At 39.7% G+C, this 22,156-nt stretch overlaps 1 non-coding gene and 1 pseudogene across 1 annotated transcript; both read left to right on the top strand.

The window, feature by feature from the left end:
- Positions 1–8,477: 8,477 nt before the first annotated feature.
- LOC130866866 (polyadenylate-binding protein 2-like) lies at positions 8,478–9,091 on the top strand (annotated as a pseudogene).
- Positions 9,092–20,863: 11,772 nt separating this feature from the next.
- Positions 20,864–20,999, top strand: LOC130867158 (small nucleolar RNA SNORA70). Its single transcript, XR_009056423.1, has one exon. It is a non-coding gene; the product is annotated as a small nucleolar RNA SNORA70 (small nucleolar RNA).
- The last annotated feature ends 1,157 nt before the right edge of the window (positions 21,000–22,156 follow it).

Here is a 22,156-nt window from a genome sequence, read left to right as displayed (position 1 = left end):
AATTTCATCTAGAAGGGCTTCTTCTCCTACTAAAGATTCACAGAAAATTGAAAGAAAACCACTATGGAGAGAAACTTGTTCAAATACATGATCTATTCTGGGAGGTTGTTCATTCAGTCAAGTACATTGTGAACCCGGTTACTATTAGTTCATGGTCAACAATGGAAAAATGCATTTAGTCAATTCATTGATTCACATCTAATGTTGCTTGAAGAAGGGTGCTTTAAAGAAATACAACACCAGCTTAGAATTGAGAAATAAATGTATATTTATTTAGGGATGAACTCACAAATCAGAATCTTATGCTTGAACAGAGATCAGAATCTGAATCACACAGCCAGAAAAGAGGCCAAACTCATGCTCCACATTGGCAAATATAGTATAAGATGCCACACCCCAATGGGTGGGGAACCACTGGCTGTAATTCTTTCTACAAGATCTCCCCCTTTTGTATAAATAAGAGAGTTCTAAGCCCAATACAAAATTATATACAATAAGAACCATATATTCAATAATTATCCCATCCTAACTAGTTTAATTCTTGTTTAATAAATAATTTGGACAAGTCATGAGAGGAAAGTAACTACAACTATCTAGTCTTCAACCCCATTGAATCCAAGAAGGGAAATATTACTTGAGTAAGCAGGAAGTGCAATTAAGCAACTTTCAAAATGTGCAACAAATTACAGAGATAACTGGCTACCTGGGCAATCATGCAAAGTCTCATTTGCAAAGTTGAAGGAACCAACTTTGCTAAGACCTAGTATAACTGACAGATCATTTTCAGAGGTAGGGAATTTTTCAAAACCATCTTACCCTGTCTTGTCAAGATTTAACAGACCTGCTTATCCATATTCGGATACCATCTATCTTGTCAATAGTTGAGGCATGAGCATGTTTTTGTCCAAAAGACAGTTTAGTCAAGGAAAAAAAAACAAGCTCCAAGTGGAATTTTTTCGGTGCTCAACATTCTCTGGGGGAATAGATCAATGCTACCAGGAGCAATAGTGCCTCACTTCAACAGAATCCTAAGTTAGTTAAATGCCATATTTTATAGTTCTTTGAAGTGGTTGAAGATTACCTATCTATGCAGAATATAATCTCTATTTATCTAAAGAACCTGATTATTCTCACTATAAGTATGACAAACATAGATGACTATTGATCTATAATTTTTAATACCTCTATAACTTAAGGACTAAGATTTCATATTAGAATATTATATAATAACCAACTTGCAACAAATGAGGACAATGACCTCAAAGTGTAAACAATGTATAAGTATCTTGATCAGTGGTAGAAATGTACATTGCAATATGATAAATATATATCAATATATAAAATATTTTAAGCAGAGGTAGAAGCATGAATGCATATAATATTCAATATGATTTAACATTTTATCAATATATAAGAATCTATACAAATACAATTGCCTATAAATTATAACTCACAAGCATTCACTCTATTAGTCACTATTATTAGTGTGTGTAAGCTCACAGTAATCTATTATTTCAACCAATTTTCCCATTTTTTTTCAAAGAGATCCCTCACCCTATAAAATTTCCCCTCCAACCCACAATCCTATACCAATTATCATCAACCCCTAAATGATGTCCCTAACCCTCAGGACAAACTTTGCTGGGAAAGGGGATGTAGCCTTTTAGAATTACTTCCAGCTGTCATGGGGGCAATGGTCTTTCTTTGGGATTCTGTGAAATAAAATGATGGTTAAGTTCCAAGATTACTGTCTGGTATAATTGCAAATAGTATTAGTATTTGGTAAGGCTTTTCTGAGCATCCTATAAGGAGGTCAATCCAGAACATTGTAAAAAATGTACCATTTCAGCTAACCAAGATGGGACCATCTTGAGCAGCTGGTACTGAAAACAGATCATGTATTAGTGCTATTATTATCCTGACGTAATATCAATCAGGTTGAGTTGTTGTTGTGGGGCCCTATCTTCTACCAGGAAATTTAAAAATTACTGCAGGAAAATTCATTGTTCATTGTGGAAAACTTAAACACTATTTATATAGACATATACAGACATATATATTCAAAGGCATGTACAATAGAGACAAAAATAGATATGAAGAAAAGTGAAAAAAAATCTAAATTCTTTTTTCTTTCTGTCCCATGCTCCTCACATGAAACAAAAGCTCTAAAATTTTATTTTAACAATATGCTTGGATTTATAGAGGGACATAGCCAGTTTCTACCACTATACACTCATAAATATACATCCACCTAAAAAAAGTCACCCAATGAAATAATAGGATAAAAGTGTAGATTACTGAATCTGCTCTAAAAAAATAAAGTGGCATATGTATATATGATGAGATAAAAGGGTAGGCCATTAAAATTAATTTTAAAAGTAACTACTTATTTATACATTTTACATTGATATAGCTATGGATGCTTCATTCTTTTTTTATTATTTATTTTTTATTTATTTATTTTTTTTGGTTTTTCGAGACAGGGTTTCTCTGTGGTTTTGGAGCCTGTCCTGGAACTAGCTCTTGTAGACCACGCTGGTGCCGAGCTCACAGAGATTTGCCTGCCTCTGCCTCCCGAGTGCTGGGATTAAAGGCATGCGCCACCACCGCCCGACTTTTTTTAAATTTTTTAAAAATTAATTTATTTATTATGTGTACAACATTCTGCTTCCCACACACCAGAAGAGGGCGCCAGATCTCATTACCGATGGTTGTGAGCCATCATGTGGTTGCTGGGAATTGAACTCAGGACTTCTGGAAATGCAGTTAATGCGCTTAACCTCTGAGCCATCTCTCCAGCCCCGGATGCTTTCTTTTGATACAAACTTGACATAATTTTTGTTAAAACATACTGTCTATGATGTTACATTCTTACTCAAGATATTTTACCTAATACAACACACTTAAACATGCAATGAATATTTCTAGTCTCAGAAAGTTTTATCATAAACAAATTAGGATATAAAATACTGCAGGTTAGTAGCTTGTTACTTATTATAATTGAAATTATACTCAAGTTAGGTATATTTTCAACATTATATAAAATTTTATTAGATGATTCAAATGAACATAATTTAGAGAAAATGTTTGCTGAAGTAAAGCAAGCTTTGTCTCCTTGGGGATTAAAAATTACTTCTTAAAATATACAAAAAGGAAACTCTATTAATTATTCAGCATGTAAAATGCTTTTACAAAAGTTTGAGCCCTAAATTTAAAAATTAGGAGAGATTATTTGTGGAATCTTAATAATTTTCTGAAATTGCTGCAAGGCATTGACCATCTATATCCCACTATTTGGGTAAAATATTCAAAACAGTAATTAGAACCAAATTATAAAAGGTGACAAAGATTTAAATGGTCAAAGAGAATTATCATCTAAAGCAGAGAAAAAAAATTGGTTAAGTGGAAATAAAATTAAAGGACGCACATACGGATTGTTTGGATCTGAAGTTTGGTTACATTCAAGACATTTTTTTTGATACAGGCTTTCTCTTTAGCTTTGGAACATGTACTACTCCTAGCTCTTGTAGACCAGGCTGGTCACGAACTCCAACTGCCTCTGCCTCCCAAGTGCTGGGATTAAAGGCTAAGCCACCACCTCATGGTCTTCATTCTAGTCATTTTAACCTCTATGCATTCCCCAATAGAAATTTTATTGCAGAGGAAAGATATTATTTTAAAATCAATATTTTTACCATATAAACAGACTAAAAGCTATAAAGTTATGTGGAAAAAAATCTGAGTTGATATTAAAAAGAAAATTGAAACTTCATCTATTAGCAAGAATTAACCAAGGTTAAATTATAGACTGTTTTACTAATGTTAAAATTGAATCATTATGGACAGGAAGTAAACACTGGCAAAGTGCTTGCAGTAATTTCTTGGGAGAGATTAACAACAAATATCCCTTTTGCCATAATATTAATAATCATAATGATCATCTGGAGTCATTTCAGACTTAAGGAAGCCCTTTGAGTTCAAGCATGCCTGCTGTACTTCTTCCAGTAACCTTGAGGGCTGTGAGTAATATCTGCATTAGCCAACAGAAAAAGCATTTTACCCAGCTGAAAGAGTCCATTTTTTTCTATTAAGATTTGGGCTAGCGTAGGCCAGCCAGGGTCACTCCTTGTTAGTGATTAGAAGCTGCTTAGCTGGATCAGATAATGCACAGGTTTGAGCTGCCTCTAAGCACAGTACAGGGAAGTGGGGAGCTGATTGTACTGCTTTGTCATCTGCCTTTTGACTGTGTTTAGTATATATGCTGGCTGAGAAATAAACTCAGGCTGTTTTCTATTGACCTTTCATCCTCTAGGTCTAACCTATGATTCTGTCTTCATCTCTCTTAATCTAACTTTTCCTTAGCCTCACCATCCCCTCCAAGGGAACCCCTAGGTGAATTTTGCTAGACTGATTAAATGGGGTATCCTGTCTCTATAAGTCCTCAGAGTGAATGCTGTTTCTACAAACCACTCAAACCTCAGCTCCTCTCTCATACCACCCTATATTCCTCTCTCTGCCCAGACATGTCACTTCCTATCTGCAACTCATTAGTGATAGAATTAAAGATATGAGACACCAGCATTGACTCTACAACAAACTGGTGTGACTACTGGTATTAAAGGCGTGTGTTAGTATTGCCTGGAGTGTAAGGCTGGCCATGGCATCTGTTTTACTTTATAATCTTCAGGCATGCTTTATTATTAAAATATAAATGAAAAAATAAAATAAAATAATTAGAAGCAAGCATCTGAGATCAAGAAGAGAAATGTAGAACTGTTTATCACCAAAGAGTATAAGAAATATTCTGAGTACAAACTGGGGAAGGTCCATCATTTTCAAAAACAATGAATGATATGATTAAATTATGGTTCACAAAATCAACAATATAGATGGCACCATTGACAAACAAGACACAAACACAAATATATATATATATATATATATATATATATATATATATTTCTTAAAGAAGAATTGTAAGATTCTAATCAAAATCAATTCCCAAGAAATCACTGGCCATCATGCATCCTGTAGACTCTTGTTCTCTCCTTTACCAATAATACAAAATGGGTTTGGTGAAAAGGGCTGTTTCACCAAAATTTACAATATTCTCTTGAAGTCTTCTGGTGCTTTCACTTTACAGAATATATTTTTGATTACTCAAATCATCTCATTCTCTTATGATAAAGAAAATGATGTCTGTTAGGATCACTTACCATGTTGCTTCCTACAATTGGTGATTGAAGTCTGCATCACAGTGAGGAAATGAAATCTTTTTAAATGGAATGTCAAGAGAACAAATTTTTAAAGAATCAGTGTACATATAAAGCAACTTGCTTTACTCCAACTGCTCTATAAGTTCCAAGCACTTTTGAAAATAAGGTTACTGCTATTTTTGTGTTTGTGCATAATAGAGAATATCATACACACACAGACACATACACACACATACACACACACAAACAGGTGACATACTGAAAGGAAGTTTGCTGAATTGGAAATATTAGAGATTTATTAACTGTAGGCCCATATTTCTGTATGGTGTAGCAGCCAGGCATAAAAGCCATAGGCCCGGTCTGAGCTGATCACGTGGCTCAGCAGACAAGCTGTCTCTGCTTAACAATAGCAAGGATATATAGCTCCTTTCTTCTTTTGTTAGAAATGTAGATCTCCTGAGGAGAGGTGTTGGCTGAAACTGGTCAGGATGTTTGGTGCTTATTTCTTGGTAATTTGGAGCAAGTCTTATAGAGATACTAATTCATGGCCTATGAGACAGCTAGCGTACAGGTAGATGTGGACGTGACTAAAAGTCCATTCACCTGGTTGCCTGGGACACAGCCTAATGTGTTTTCCCATTCAATTTATGTGATGATATATAAGGTGTTTGGATAACAAACAAGAAGAGATCTTCGAGAGATCTTGCCCTACAAGGATGACCCTGTAAGTTGTGTCTGATCATTCCTCGTGACTCCATTCCAGTCCAGTTAGGGAAAATAATTATCTGTGTTGGACCCACACGGGCTTCATCCATTTACCTATCAACTAGCATGTAGGTATCTGAATTCAAGTCATCCACAAAACGAATATGTGCTGAGCCACCTGCTCTGACACATAAAAGCTCTTATCCAACCTAGATGCCCTTCCATGGAAGAATGGATGAAGAAAGTGTGGAATATATACACATTAGAGTAATACTTAGAGGTAAAAAAAAATGACTTCTTGAATTTTGCATGCAAATGGATGGAAAGAGAAAACATTATCCTGAGTGAGGTAACCCAGACCCAAAAAGATGAACATGGGATGTACTCACTCATAATTGGGATTTAGCCATAAATATAGAACAGTGAGCCTATAATTCGTGATCCTAGAGAAGCTAAATAAGAAGGTGAACCCAAAGAAAAACATATAAGCCGGGCGGTGGTGGTGCATGCCTTTAATCCCAGCACTTGGGAGGCAGAGGCAGGCGGACCTCTGAGTTCGAGACCAGCCTGGTCTACAAGAGCTAGCTCCAGGACAGGCTCCAAAACCACAGAGAAACCCTGTCTCAAAAAAATAAAAAAGAAAGAAAAACATATAGTTATCCCACTGGATATTGGATGTAGTCAAGATTGCTGTGCAAAAATTTGGGAACTGGGGGGTGGGGTGGGATGGGGGAAAGGGGAGATGGGGAGAGAAAAGTGAGAAGGGGAGGATAGGGAGAACTTGGAGGAATGGGATGGTTGGGATAATGGAAGGGTGGATATGGGAACAGGGACGTATATATCTTAATTAAGGGAGCCATTTTAGGATTGGCAAGAGCCTTGACTCTAGAAGGGTTTCCAGGGGTTCACAGAGATGTACGCAACTAGGTTCTTGAGCAGCTGAGGAGAGAGAGCCTAAAATGGCCAGATCCTATAGCCATACTAACGAATATCTTGCATATCACCACAGAACATTCATCTGGCAATGGATGGAGATAGAGACAGAGACCCATTGGAGCAATGGACTGAGCTCCCAAGGTCCAAATGAGGAACAGAAGGAGGGAGAACATGAGCAAGGAAGTCAAGACCGCAAGGGGGGAACCCACCCACTGAGACGGTGGGGCTGATCTATTAGGATATCACCAAGGCCAGCTGGACTGGGACTGAAAATGCAGGGGATAAAACCGGACTCACTGAATATGGTGGACAATGAGGGCTGCTGAGAAGCCAAGGACAATGGCACTGAGTTTTGCCCCTACTGCATGTACTGGCTTTGTGGGAGCCTAGCTGGTTTGGATGCTCACCTTCCTAGACCTGGATGGAGGGGGGGACCTTGGACTGCCCACAGGGCAGGGAACCCTGACTGATCTTTGGCCTGGAGAGAGAGGAAGAGGGGAATGGGATGTGGGGAGTGGGGGGAGGGGGAGGGAAAAGGGAGGCGGGAAGGAGATGGAAATTTTTAATTAAAAAAAATTAATAAAAAAAATATAAAAAGCTCTTATCCAGTAAGTCAAGTCTTTCTCAGATTAATAAAAACAAGAAAAACAAAACATAAAAAAGAAGAAAAAGATGATCCTTATGAACATGATCTATAAAAATTATGATTTTGTGTATGTTTCCACCATTTTATAACTGGACAACAGATAACAAACCAATATTCACAGTAGAAACACTCAGAAGGCTCAAAGTATTATGTATTGATCATACCAACACTTAAAAAGCAAAGATTTAAATATGAAGAGAGCAACAACTGGAAAACACATAAATGCCAGGAAATGGAAAGAGGCAAACATCTAAAATGAATAAAAGCAGTCTTTCAACAGAAACTTTCTGAAAAAACAATAATGACCTGATAAAATTAGAAATTTTCTGAATAAAATTGATGAAGGCCCATTATTTTAAAGATAACCAATAATATATTTAGATTACAGTTAGATTACAGAAAAAGTAGTATAAAAATTCATGGATAATGAATTCTATACTTTCCACAATTATACATAAATAAAAATGTGCACAATTTTTGTGAAAGAATTAAGGGGAAGCATATAAAAAGGCAAAAGTAGACACAGAAGTATATAGTCAACTTTTAATCAAAACACCAAAGAATACTTAGGCAAGGAAAAGTGTAATCTTGACCAATGTTACCCAGCTACCTTTGGTTATATGTGTACAGAAATTAAATAAACACAAACTTCACAACTTTCACAAAGTCATCTCAAAGTAACACTTAAACTGTTGTTTCTGACCTCCAGATACTAATATGTCTTCCAAAGACAGAAGTCTCATGATATAGATGTTCTCTTTGCAAACAGAAGAGATTGCTTGTGATGGTTTTCCAGCCCCTTGTGCTTTCTTCTGGTTTCAGATAAATGCTGCTCCACTGATGCCCAATCCCAAACAACCTAGAAAAATGACTTAAGGAGTAGTGGGGGAAGAGGTGGTTGGAGATTCGTGCCTGAGCAGTGGGTCTGGGGCTTTTGGGGAGCCTGGGAAGGAGACCAAGGGGTGCAGGGGACCATGGGAACAGCCTTCCCAAAGAGCACTGGTCCTGTGTTCCCCTCTACAGGTTCTGGGCACACCTGGGGAGTCTCTGGCAGGCAGGAGCAGGAGGAAGAGTCAGGACTACTGAAGGTGAACCCCAGGGACAGCACCATTGAGGGCCCAGAGCTAAAAGTGATCAAAGCTTCAGGGAGTCCGGGAGATAGAGGAAGAGGATGAGAAGTTAAAGGAGCTACAAAATGAGGTAGAGAAGCAGATGACTAAGAGTACAACCCCAGGTAATGCTGGCTCAGTAATCACGTCTCTAGAGGAGAAGATGGAGGCTGATGCCAGTTCCATCTATGTTGGCAATGTGCACTATGGTGCAACAGAAGAAGAGTTGGAGGCTCACTTTCATGGCTGTGGTTCAGTCAACCGTGCTGCTACAGTCTGTGACAAATTCAGTGGTCTTGCCAAAGGGTTTGCCTACGTAGAATTATTAGACAAAGAGTCAGTGAGGATTTCCCTGGCTTTAGATGATTCCCTGTTTAGAGGGAGACAGATTAAGGTGATTCCCTTCAGCACAACAGATGGGTTTCCAATGTGCCCAATACCGTGCACGAACTGCCAATTACAACAGCTCCCGGTCTTGATTCTGGGGGGAAAAAAAAGAATTAAAAGAAAAGAAAGAAAAACAGAAGATGGACATTTTTTTTTCGAGACAGGGTTTCTCTGTGGCTTTGGAGCCTGTCCTGGAACTAGCTCTTATAGACCAGGCTGGTCTCGAACTCACAGAGATTCACCTGCCTCTGCCTCCCAAGTGCTGGGATTAAAGGCGTGCGCCCGGTGGAAAATTTTTTTATTTTTAAAAAGATATACTGTGGAATGGGGATAATCCCATAACTAACTGTGGAGGGACCTACTCTGTGTAGTAGGCCAGGCACAGGGACTGGAGCACTGGTGACATGTTTCCTCTGGAGATTCGATATAGACACTTCTCAAATGTGCAAACTGCTCCCTGTTTGCCTGCTCCACTTCACTCTCTTTGGGCCTGCTCAAGGGTAGGTGGGCATGGGTGGTAGAAGGGCTTTTTTTCACCCAGAGCTCTGGAAGGGCACCAATCTGTTCAGCTTGTTTCCTTCCCTCATCTTCTCCCTGCCTTTTGCAGACCCTGCCTGCCTTCTCCTGTCCTTTCAGGTCTAGGCAAACTCTGCTTTTCTTTCCTAGGGGCTCCTGCTCCTCTAGTTTGTCTGGAGAACTATTGTTTGCTTTTTTGTTTATTTTTCTGTCTTGAGTATCTTTCTTTGCAGGTTTTTGTATTGGAAAAAACTCATTTCCAGTGGATTCAGTGTAAATAACACTTACCCTTGGGGAAATACACTACTTTGTTTCGGGAAGTTTTGCAGTGTATTTTTGTTGTTGTTGTTTCAGGAGGTGGGAGCTGGATATTGTTTATTTTTTTAAGCTCATTTAAAAGGGATGGGTTTTTTTTTAATTAATGTTCATGAATAAAGTTGTTTATATAAAAAAAGAAAAATGATTTAAAATTTATTTTCTCCTACATGGATTATGGTCCAAGATATGAATTATGCTCTCTATCTACCTGCCCAACACAATGCACTCCTGAGAAATGTCTGCAGATCAGAAGCCCCTTTGTCCCCTGGAACTAAGCCTCACTGGATCACACCTTTGCATCTAGTGGCAGCATCACATTAAAAGCATTCTAATCATGCATTGCTAGAAGATCAATATCATCATTTCCTACCAGTTTCTAAACTCTTTGTAATCTTTATAACACAAATGTGACATTGGAATGCAATATTGAGAATTTCTGGAATCTAGACCTTCAGTTTTCTAATCTCTCTTCCCACTGCACACCAAGGGCAGTGTCCATGTGTGTACTCTGGACAATCACCATCATATCCTGAATTTCCAGAGTCTCCCCTGCCCCCAATAAATTCATATACAGGGAGGCTCAGAGGACAAGGGACACTGCCAACATGAACCACCTGGACCAACATAGCTACAGTCTGCCTCATGATCAGTTCAAGTCACAGCAGAAATGACAGTTAAACAGACCTGAACACCCAACACTCACCATGGTATAGCTTGTGATATTCCTTACTACTCCTACTGCAGAGACAGAGTAGAAACATGGAAAAAACCCAATAACTGCCACTAGTAATCCCCATTTCTAACCCTTCCCAGAATTCCCCACTGGCTAGGGCCACCTAGCTGGGCCTCACAATATTAGCAGCTCCTCTATAAGAGGGTCAGAAATCAAAAGACTCGGACAGCACAGTCCTTCCAGTTCTGCCCTCCCAGCCCAGCAGACTGGGGCCTAGATTAGAAAGATTGTAATTAGTACACATTATTCCACTCCCCTATAGCACATTCTGTTCCTCACCCAAAGTACAGGGTCCTTTGTGTGCACATTTCATTGCATACTCACTTTCCATTGCAGCCATCCCACTGCCTCAGAGATGGAAAATCCTGCAGACAAACACATGTCACATTCATAAAGTAACTACTGTTACTGTGTAACTGTGGTTACTTTGTAACTGTTGTTAAAGAAAAACAGACCATCAATTAGAAAACAATCAGGATCATGTTAGGGCTTGGAGGGAGCAAAGACAATGTGAATATGATGTAGTTTTAATCTCAAAAAATATTTTGAAAAGTTGAAATAGGCTAAAGGCCATATGCTCCAGAGACTAGGGATTTGTATTAGAGCACAATAAATATTTATCATGTATTTTCCCTAAAGATGAAGATCTTAATCCAGAAAAGTAACACTCCTGTTAAGCAGGGACACAACAATTTACCCAGATCATCTATTATGGATGAACTACTCTAAACATCACAATTGGGTTTCAAGATAAGGTCAGTCCCATACCCAGATTGCTATTGTCTGTGGACTGTAAACAATGGTCAACCAGGACAATCATACAGCATAACAATTGACTACCTGATTCCACATAAGTAATCTCAGTTGAAGGAGGAAAGCTCTTATTCTCAGGCCAACCACTCACTTCCTGCATTGTGTCTCCACCAGCTTCAAAGTTGGTCATTAAGTTCAATTCTTATACCAATCCCTCTTCATTTCTAAGTCCCCAATAAAAGCCAGAATGAATAGCAGACACTCATTAACTGCTCTATTTTTCTTTCTCTCTGACTAGTGAAGGACAAAGCTGGAAGGAGTTGCAGGACTCTCTTCTCAGAACTGGGCAGCAGAGGCAGGATTAGGTGTCCAAAATAATTCTCGCCGGGTGGTGGTAGCACACGCCTTTAATCCCAGCACTCGGGAAGCAGAGGCAGGCAGATCTCTGTGAGTTCGAAACCACCCTGGTCTACAAGAGCTAGTTCCAAGTCAGGCTCCAAAACCACAGAGAAATCCTGTCTCGAAAAACAAAACAAAAAAAAAATTTCTCAATTACACAGCATGAGGCAAGCCTAAAGTACAGGAGATATTGCTCTATATAGAAATCAACATAACTGGAAAGAAATGAAATGAAACTATCAATGACTTAGAAACAAGGAAGCCGGGCGATGGTGGTGCATGCCTTTAATCCCAGCACTCGGGAGGCACAGGCAGATGGATCTCTGTGAGTTTGAGACTAGCCTGGTCTACAGAGCTAGTTCATGAGAAACCCTGTCTTGAAAAAAAAAAGAAAAGAAACATTGGGGAACAGAAACAAATAGAGATAACAGCAGCAATACACTTAAAGAAAGTATTTGAAATTGATACCAAAAAGTGAATTTTTTTAAAAAAATATTTATTTATTTATTATATATACAACATTCTGTCTGTGTGTATGCCTGCAGGCCAGAGGAGGGCACCAGACCTCATTACATATGGTTGTGAGCCACCATGGGGTTGCTGGGAATTGAAAAGATGACCTTTGGAAGAGCAGGCAATGCTTTTAACCTCTAGCCATCTCTCCAGCCCCCCCCAAAAGTGATTATTAAAGTGATGATAATAATGCAGTTTTAGCTGGGCAGTGGTGGTGCATGTCTTTAATCCCAGCACTCAGGAGGCAGAAGCAGGCAGATCTTTGTGAGTTTGAGGCCAGCCTGGTCTAAGAGAGCAAGTTCCAGGACAGTCTCCAAAGCTACAGGGAAATCCCATCTCAAAAAACCTAAAAGAGTGCACTTTTAAGAGTAAATAAAATTTTCTATATTGACGTTAAAAAAAGAGTAGACCCTTCCCTAGGAGAGGGTATGTCATTAACAAGTGATAGATTGATGGTGCCCTTACATATGTTGTTGACTTCTGAGATCTGTAACCTGACACATAGAGTTAGGCAATGGCCTTTTTTTTCACATCTCCAAGCCAACATAACTCTGTCAAGCAAGATGGATCATATTTCTTCCAAAAGCAATCAACAGATTGAATACAATGCCCATCAAAATCCCAGCAAAATTCTTTGAAGAGTTCAAAAGAACAGTACTCAAATTCATATGAAAAAACAACAACAAAAAAAAAAAACCAGGAAAGCCAAAACAATCTTATACAATAAAAGAACTTCTGGAAGCATCACAATCCCTGACTTCAATCTTTACTACAGAGGTAGAGTACTGAATACAGCCTGGTATTGAGATAAGAACAGACAGGAGGACCGAAGGACCTGAATAGAAGATGTGGATATCAATCCACATATTTTCAAAATCCTGATATTTGACAAGGAAGCAAAAAATATTAAATGGAAAAAGAAATCAGATTTAACAAGTAGTGCTGGCATAACTAGATATCAACATGTAGAAAAATGAAAATAGACCCATATCTATCACCATGAACAAAACTCAAGTCCAAATGGATCAAAGACCTCAACATAAAGCTAGCCACACTGAAACTTATAGAAGAAAAAGTGGAAAGTACACTTGAAGGCATTGGCCCAGGGAACCACTTTCGAAATATAACTGCAGCAGCACAGACACTGAGAGAAACAATTAAATGGGACCTCCTGAAACTAAAAAGCTACTGTAAAGCAAAGGACATGATCAACAAGGCAAAATTACAGCCTACAGAATGGGAAAAGATCATCACTAACCCCACACCAGACAGAGGTCTGATCTCCAAAATATACAAAGAACTCAAGATATTGGACACCAGAAGATCACATAATCCAATAAAAAAATGGAGTAAAGACATAAACAGAGAACTCTCAACAGAGGAATCTAAAATAGCTGAAAGACACTTAAGGAAATGTTCAATATCCTTAGTCATCAGAGAAATGTAAATCTAAACAACTCTGAGATTCCATCTAACACCTAAAAGAATGGCCAGGATTAAAAACACCAATGGCAACTTATGCTGGAGAGGTTGTGGGGAAATGGAAACACTTCTGCATTGCTGGTGGGAATGCAAGCTGATACAGTCCCTTTGGATGTCAGTGTGGCAATTTCTCGGAAAATTAGGAACAACATTCCTCAAGACCCAGTAATACCACTTTTGGTATATAACCAAAGGATGCTCAATAGCCCCACAAGGACATGTGCTCAGCTATCTTCATAGCAGCTTTCTTTGTCATAACCAGAATGTGGAAACAACCTAAATGCCCCTATATAGAAGAATGGATAAGAAAAATGTGGTACATTTACACCATGGAGTGCTACACAGCAGAAAAAAAATAATGACATCTTGAATTTTGCAGGAAAATGGGTAGAGCTAGAAAACATTATTTTGAGTGAGGTAATCCAGACACAGAAAGATAATTATCACATGTACTCACTCCTAGGTGGTTTTAAGCATGAAACAAAGAAAGCCAGCCTACGAACCACAATCCCAGATCTTAGACAAAAATGAGGATGCTAAGAGAGTCTTACATACATCTAATTTACATGGGAAGTATAAAGTAGAAAAAGACAAGATCTTCTGAGCAAATTGGGTGCATGGGGACCTTGGGAGAGGGTGGAAGGGGGGGGATGATGAGGCAGGGAGTGAAGCAAAGAAAATTGTAGAGCTCAGTAAGTATCAATAAAAAAAATCAATCATATCTGTAGAGGATAGTTGCCTAATTGCAAATTCAATGTTCCTTGACTCAAGATAACCTTTCTAATCTGGACACCCACACAATCTGGTCTGTGTTTATTCACATGACATTAATTTATACATCCTGGGCAATTACAAACCTCTCCTGCTACCTCAGTCAGGCTTTTTTCCATAGTGATGGCTCCAACAGCTGACTGCCTATGCTGTGCCCCCTGCAGTGCACACAGTAATCTACTCTTCCTATTGTGGTCTGAGAACAGAAGAGATGCTCCATATGCAAATCCTTTTCCTTCAACTGCATTGGGCAGTCAGCTACATGGCTCAAATGCATTATTTTATTTTATTTTAATTTATTGGTTTTGTTTGAGACAGGGTGTCTCTGTAGCTTTGGTGCATGTCCAGGAACTAGTTCTTATAGACTCTGCGTGCACCACCAGTCCCAGGCAAATACATAATTTTAAAACTGTGAATTGGTACAGTCATTTAAGAACTTTGAGAGTGTAATATAGAGGACACTCAAGGTTGCCCAGGAAAGCAACAGATGGGGACCAAGCCCATCTGAGTCAACATAACAGAGGTTGTCTCAGAAACAATATTTCTATTGGGATGGAAATGCAGCTCTTCTAGAATTAATATGCCTTTCTACTGAGAAATCACAATACACATTTAGAAGATTAATAAAGAAGCCAGGCAGTGGTGGTACATACCTTTAATCCCAGCACTTGGGAGGCAGAGGCAGGTGGATGTCTATTAGTTCGAGACCAGCCTGGTCTACAAGAGCTAGTTCCAGGACAGGCTCCAAAACCACAGAGAAACCCTCTCTCAAAAAACCAAAAAAGATTAATAAAGAGAAGTCTCTTTAATGATGTTATGCATTAATCTCTGTCCAATTCTCAAGGGGAGCTAGGTTAGACAGATTTTGCATTCAATATATGCTGTTATCCATAAGTATCCCTTAGAATAATGGTCCAGATTATACTTTGAACAACTGAAATAGAAACAAGCAACTTGCCAGTCTAAATATTTAGGTAAAAGTATTCTCAAAATATTCTCTTAAGTACGCCAATGACCTGTTACAGGAGGTCATTCTACACTGACAGGGTACTAAGGTGAAGATCATGAGGGAGGAGAAAGACTGGCCTGGACAATAAAAGTTTAAAAAAAGATAGGGTGGGGAGGTCATGTAGAAGATACATCCCATACCTAGTAAGATTCTGAAGAAAAATAGCATCTTAAACGGGCAGTGGTGTGGTACACCTTTAATCCCTGCACTCGGGGATTTTTTTTTTTTTTTTGAGATGGGGGTTTCCCAGTAGCTTTGGAGCCTGTCCTGGAACTAGCTCTTATAGACCTGTTGTATTTTGTTGATAATGCATTTCTAAAGTTATTTCTATGTCCTTTAAATTTCCTTATCATATGTTGCAACATCAATTAAGAAAATATTGCTGGGCGATGGTGGCGAACACCTTTAATCCCAGTACTCGGGAGGCAGAGGCAGGCGGATCTCTGTGAGTTCAAGACCAGCCTGATCTACAGAGCTAGTTCCAGGACAGGCTCCAAAGCCACAGAGAAACCCTGTCTCAAAAAACCTAAATAAATAAATAAATAAATAAATAAATAAATAAATGAAAATATTTGTGGTTATCAGAAGTTTGAGATACTAGAATGATATCCTCCAAGGGACATTGCCACTATTCTAAATATATAATCATTTGTATTTGACATAATTATGTTATGTTAAGTCATAATTACAACCCGGTTATTGATTTTCATTTGGAAATTAATAAGGTGATATGATTGTATGTCATATTGACAATGGATTGAATATGACAGTTGTTCTTGGTTTTCAGCTTTATTATATCAGGAATGAACTACAATTCAAAACTGGAGGGCACAGTTGTGATCTGTTCCTTAAGGGAAGAGGAAAACAGGCCAATGATACAAATAGTAAGGATGGATGACACTCAACTTTGATCTAGACCTCGAAGCTAGAAGGCACACCTTTAATTTTTATCACACTTTCTGCTGGAAGGACAATGGAAGAAGAAAGATGGGGAATTATTTTTCTCTACCAGGGGGCCTTGAGTACCAGCCTCAGTGTCCCCAGAGTGCTTAGAATTGGATGTGTACAGCAGGCAAGGACCTGAGTGTAAAAGTTAAACTTAAGTACATTACCTCTGTGTCTTCTTTATTTTTCATGCAAGGGGAAAGAAATGAAGTGAAGAAGAAGGGGAAAGAAAAGAAAAGAAGGAGAAGGAGAAGAAAGGAGAGTAAGGGGAAGAAGTAGAAGTAGTGAGGAGAAGAGTAAGAGTAAGGGCTGGTCTCCATGAGGTTTCTAGTCTTTACAGACATAGTTGGAATATTCCTCAAGCAAGAACAATGATAATAGGCATATCAGAATGATAAAAACAGGCAGGTAGAACCAGACAAAGCAGGACTCCTGAGCAGGTGACCTGACCCAGGAAAGAAAGCACTAGCATTCAAGAGGAAGTACCTGACATTCCAAACCATTAGATAAAGTTAATAAACTTGCCTAAATCCTCAATTCACCCATTCTCCTTATTTAATCTCTTTGTGATAACCAATTTTGGGAATGCCCAGATTTGTTTTTTAGCAAAGGTGGGGCATGCTGTCTTACTGCTCAATGCCTGCCTTCTATAGAAATTTCTATGTGGTCTGTTAGACGGTAAATTTCTGGGACTGACAAATGTCAATTTGACTGTTAGAAAAAGGAATGAATGTTATCACTCTAAAGTCCACTGGTGTGGGGAAGCAAGGCCACACCATTGCTCCGCAAAAGTCACACTGCTGAGGTGTTTTGGGAGCAAATCCCACTTCAAAGGGAAGAATCATGGCTTCACAAAGTTAACACAGACAGGTATGACAGTGACTTTTCCAAAGGAGGAGTGTTCCTGAAGCTCAGCAAAATAGGTTGTTCCTTGTTTGGGTGCGTGTATGCACTTCCTGTGGATCTGCCTAGTGTTTTGTCACATGTGAATTTCCTGTACAGTCATGGGGTCTTCAAAATTTCTGCATTCCCTCACCTTGTCAGCACAGGTATTCCTTCATTGTCATTGAAGTCTACTTCTTTGGAATTCCAGCATATACACAAAACAGATGAGACACCCAGTCTTGTGTATCTGAGCTAGATTCTTGAACCTTCCTTTCACTGACAGCCATTTTTAGACTGCACTCTGAAAGTTATTCGCCCCAAAATCCCCATGTGATCATAGATAGATAGATAGATAGATAGATAGATAGATAGATAGATAGATAGATAGATGATAGATGGAGAGAGATTTGGTCCAAAAGTTCTATGACTGTAGAGACCCCTGACTAATATACTGTGATTTTTAGTAAATTAAATTTTTAAACTTTTAGTTTCTAATTTTTCTATTTATACTCTGTTGGATTAGAAGTCCAATTCTCAGGGAGGAGTTGCTCCAGACACCACTCACAAAGCCACAATTGATGCAAAAGCAAGAGGATTTTTATTCTGTCATGGCAGGACCCTTCAGGTTCAGAATATGAAGGACATCCGATAGCTGTTACAGTCTATCTTTTAAAGAAAAAAGCCACAGACACAAGGGAAGAAATTGTAGGTTGTTTTCCAACTTATTGGATTGGCTTATTCAGGGCAGGAGAATAGCTGCGTGGTCAGGTGATAAGGGAGAGCATCTCTGTGGTCTTCCTGACCTTGTTCTAGTGACTAAATCAATACATCAGGAACTGAGTCAACATCTGTGGGTTGTCTTTGCCTAAATTCCCAGAACAGAGTTATGTTTGAAGATTATTCACAAGGACATAGGAAGATAAGCAGTCCAGCATGTGTGTGTGGGGGTGACTGTCCCGTTTCCAAGAGTAAGGGTAAGGTTTTAGAAAAATGTCTTAGGGTTGAGGGGGCTTAGAAATGCATTTAGAGTCTTTCATTCCCTTCTGTTCTTTTGTCAAATCCCAATCTTGAGATTTTCTGAGGTCTCTCTTGAGAGCCTGATATTGGTGGGTCAGTACTAAAACTTGGGTAGTATTGAGTTGTTCACGAATGAACGTCAGGAGTTGGTATTTTCTACAGTCCTGGGACTAGGAAGAAACTAGCTGGTGTTTTTAGAGTGGAGGCTGACAAATGGCAGGGCCTTAGGACTTGGTGTGGTGCTTAGGGCCCCTGCAGGAGGGGGCTAGTTCAGCTCCCCTGCCTTGTCAAGTTCGCTTACATTCCGCCCCCCCCCCCAGACAAATATATCAGTCATAATGTCTACATGTAGGGAAGAGTCCCGGGGAGAGTTCGTTTGGTATTTTTTTAAGAGTTCTTAGTTTAGCTTTGGGTGTGTTGAAGCTTTTATCTGGAGGGTCCTGAGTCGTCCTGTGGAGGTGTCAGCTTTATGTGAGATGTGTGGATCCAAATTCAATCTCATCTACTTTGAGAGTGGTGATTGTCATAAGGAGTATGGTATAGGGTCCCTTCCAGGAAGGTTTAGGGCTCTGGGACTGATGGCTCCAGATATATATGGAATAACCAATGGATGATCTCTGGGTGTCTGGGCTGGTAGGCAGCAGCCATAGGCTTCCACACCTTGGCTTGGATGATCAGGAGGGCCTTTCAGTGGGCAGATAACAGTCTGGGAAGAACAGCATCAGGATTATATAACTCATTTGCCTTAGTGAGCAGTGGCAGCCCTCACATAGGATCTCATAAGTAGTGAGTTTAAATCGCCCAGGAGTGTTTTGAACCCAGCAAAGGACAGAGGGAGGGAGGTCTATTCAGTCATTTTGCTGGTCTCTAGAGCAAATTTTTGTTCATTTGTAAATTTTCTTTTTTAGAAATTTATTTATATTATCTATCTGACCTGAGCTTTGGGGTTGGTAAGCACAATTTTCAATTGATCCCCAATGTCTTGGCCATGCCCTGACTTACCTGGGCAACAAAGGCAGGTCTATTATCGGACATGATTACCTTGGGTATTCCAAACCTCGGGAAGATTTCTTTTATGATCTTCTTAGCCATTACATTGGCTGTCCCAGTCCTGGTCAGTGTATGATGGCTATCTTCTTTGACAACTGTGTGGCCTCGAGGAGGCTCAAAAAAATTTCCGCAGATGTCAACAGTCCTCTTTGTCTGTATATTGCTCCTTGTATGTGGGTAGTGGTAAAAGCATACCTACCGTCAGTGTAGACGTTCCCTCTACCATCTGTAGAGCTTGTATCAAAGCCACAAGTTCTGCTTTCTGGTCGGGCTGACATCCCTTCAGGGAGATTACTGGCCCAGATCATTTGCTTCCTGTCCACCATTGCTGCCCCTGTCTTCCGCTTACCTTCAGTCTTGTATACCTGCTTGGATCAGACCCCCAGCCTTCTGCCCCAGGCAAGCGTCGCCATAATTTCCAGCTCTGCCTGGCACAGCTCGGTCTGCCATTCTGCCAGTCACCTGTCCTTTCTGCAGATGCTGGTACGATCCATAGTCCATCATTGTGAGCAGGGCACAGGAGCAGCAGCCCAGTGCAGGAGGGCACCTGTGGTAGCATTGTGAGTGCTCTATCACAGTCTGACATGTGCGAGGGGAGCGAGACTGCAGGGTGAGCAGCCAGGGCTCATGCAGGCTTTAGGGCAAGCATGGCACCAAGGCAGTTGCTAGGAGGCAAGGATTTCTCTGGTGGTGTGGCAGGAGGAGGTGGTCATCCCGGTGAGGAGGGTGTGGTGGAGGCCCAGGCAGACAAGCAGCCTGCATCTCCTACAGAACTGAAAACAGCGGGGAAACAAAGTCCCTCATTTGGTCAACAAAAGGCTTTGATCATACATTTAGGGGTGATCAGGGAGGAACGAGTCATTTATTTGTTCTTTTCCCAAATTTATAGTTTGTAAGGTGTCCAGTTTGTTTAACAGTTGTTTTAGCACAAAGTGGTCAGTTCCTGTGTCCCTTAGAAAATCTCTAGAGGAATCTAATGTCCTTTTTCTTGCCATAAGGACATTGGCCTTTTTCCAAGAAGTGCCTCTGTCCATCTTCATTTGTCTTTGATCTTCTGTTGTCCAGGCTCCCTATCTGTCTGAGTCCTGTCTTTTTTTTTCTAGTCAAATTTCTTTCTTGTTTATGATCCCTCTATTTTTTCTTTTCTCTGCCTCCTGCATTTCTCTTTCTTTCGCTTCCTGCCTCTCTCTCATTTTCTCTGTCTCTCATTTAACATTTTCTCTGTCTCCCCTAATTCTGCAAGCTATAATCTTGCAACCTATCTACTTGTTGTAACTTTCTCCTTATATCTGATGCTGACTGTCCTATGAAGGCCATGGCTACCACTGCCTGCTGACCTTTAGAGGTTGGGTAAAATGCCTGTAAACCTCCATTAAACATTTAAGAAACATATATTTTAACTTGCCCCTGAAGAACCTCTTTTACCTTGGCCAAATTAGTGGGGTGATATGCCCCTGAGATTTGCCATGAGTCTGGCATTTTGACTGTCAGTTTCTCCCTTTAAGAATTAATTAGACATGGTGTGCAATGGTTGCATACAGCAGCCTTCTTGGTAGTGTATGCAGCCTGTTGCCTGTATGGGTTGCCCTAAAGGACCTTGGAGACAATTTTCTGGTGCTTATTCAAGTCTTTGATCTCAATGCTGTCTCCAATGTAGGCTCCAGACAGGCATGTGTGGTGCCTTTGGGAAGCCCCAGGGCACAGTGGCCAGGGTTCACATTGGCCAGATCATCATGTCCATCCGCACTGTGCTGCAGAATAAGGAACATGTGATTGAGGCTCTTTATAGAGCCAAGTTCAATTTCCCTGGCCGCCAGAAAATCCACATCTCAAAGAAATGGGGCTTTACTAAGTTTAATGCAGATGAATTTGAAGACATGGTTGCTGAGAAGCGACTCATTCCTGATGGCTGTGGGGTCAAATATATTCCTAATCGTGGTCCCCTGGACAAGTGGCGAGCCCTACACTACTGAGGGATTTCACGGTGCTCTCCTGTACCCTACCAAATCATGTTCAGTAATAAATCTCACATCCAGTCTGCAAAAAAAAAAAAAAAAAGAAAAAGAATTAATTAGACAGCTGCATGCTTTTAATTCCAGCACTCGGGAGGCAGAGGCAGGTGGATCTCTGTGAGTTCGAGACCAGCCTGGTCTACAAGAGTTAGTTCCAGGACAAGCTCCAAACCCACAGAGAAACCCTGTCTCAAAAAACCAAAAACCAAAAAAAAAAAATTAATTAGACATAGAAGAATGAAAATAGATCCATATTTATCTCTATGCACAAAACTGAAACCCAAACAAATCAAAGACCTTAACATAAAACCAACAATACTGAACCTCATAGAAGAAAAAAGTTTTAAATACATTTTCAAACACAGTCTCAGTGACATAGACATTGAGAGAAACAATCAATAAATGAGATCTCCAGAACTGAGAAGCTTTTTGTGTAGCAAAGGATATAATCAACAGAACATAATATTAACCTGTAGAATGGGAAGGTATCTTTATCAAAAAATTTTTTTTTTTTGGTTTTTCAAGACAGGGTTTCTCTGTGGCTTTGGAACCTTTCCTGGAACTAGCTCTGTAGACCAGGCTGGTCTCGAACTCACAGAGATCCGCCTGCCTCTGCCTCCCGAGTGCTGGGATTAAAGGTGTGCGCCACCATCACCCGGCTTTATCAATTATTTTTAAAACATTTAAGGAACTTAAAAACTTAGTCCTAATAAGAACAAATAATCCAATAAAATTATGTTACAGACCTAAGCTG

Source organism: Chionomys nivalis, chromosome 26, assembly GCF_950005125.1.
Source record: "Chionomys nivalis chromosome 26, mChiNiv1.1, whole genome shotgun sequence".
Lineage (NCBI taxonomy): Eukaryota > Metazoa > Chordata > Mammalia > Rodentia > Cricetidae > Chionomys > Chionomys nivalis.
The sequence above is the reverse complement of the archived record's forward strand: the minus strand, read 5'-3'. Positions and strand labels throughout refer to the sequence as shown.